The sequence below is a fragment of the Mastomys coucha genome, unplaced genomic scaffold (genome assembly GCF_008632895.1).
Source record: "Mastomys coucha isolate ucsf_1 unplaced genomic scaffold, UCSF_Mcou_1 pScaffold21, whole genome shotgun sequence".
NCBI lineage: Eukaryota > Metazoa > Chordata > Mammalia > Rodentia > Muridae > Mastomys > Mastomys coucha.
This window is the reverse complement of record NW_022196904.1, coordinates 107238202-107238957: the sequence shown is the minus strand read 5'-3', so window position 1 is coordinate 107238957 and position 756 is coordinate 107238202. Positions and strand designations below refer to the sequence as shown.

The following is a 756-nucleotide window of genomic DNA, read 5'->3' as shown; positions in this document are numbered from 1 at the left end:
CCACCAAAAGGAAATATTTGCAAGCTTTCTAAGAAAATATATCACACGGTTCTGCTCCCATTGGCCCAACAACTTTATAGAACAATGTATGAGGTAAAGAATGAGAAGAAGTCTCTGGGATGCCTGGAGAATAGCAGGTCCTTAACAAACAGCAAGTGTCTTCCCACAGCCTTAGAACTGTTCTCAGTTGAGGATTAACCAGAGTAATGGCCAGAAAAATTTCCCTGAAAAAAAAAATAAACAAGCAAAGGAAATGTCTCAGGGAGAGATAAAAATGAATGTTTTTTTTTAAAAAGAAGGATACGATTTTAAAATGTGGACCTCTTCAAGAATCTCTATGTCATCCTCACCCAGGGACCATACTAATCTCTTTAATTGTTCCAATTTTAGATGCAAGCTGCCAAAACCAGAAGCACATGCATTTTTAGAGAATTTTATACAAGTGATATTTTTATAGGCTGCTGGTCCTCATCTCTGTACCATCTTCAGGCTTAGTCGATATGAAGCATAATGCTTTCTTTCTTTTTCTTCTCCTTCCCCCTTGCCCTCTCTCACTTCCTCTTTCTTTTAACACAAGAGTGGTCACTGTTGCCCAGGCTGGCCTCAGACTCCTGAGCTCAAAGGCTCTAGCTTCCTCAGCCTCCAGAATAGATGGTGCTATAAGAACACACCACCACATCTGTCTTCCCCATCTCCTCCCTCCCTCCTCTTCTCAGCTTTATTGTCTCCTCCTCTTCCATTTCCTCTTCTGCTTCT

General features: G+C 41.1%; 1 non-coding gene across 1 annotated transcript; it reads right to left on the bottom strand.

Moving 5' to 3' along the window:
* Positions 1–309: 309 nt before the first annotated feature.
* On the bottom strand, positions 310–414 carry LOC116104247. The gene has a single exon (XR_004123768.1). It is a non-coding gene; the product is annotated as a U6 spliceosomal RNA (small nuclear RNA).
* Positions 415–756: the final 342 nt, after the last annotated feature.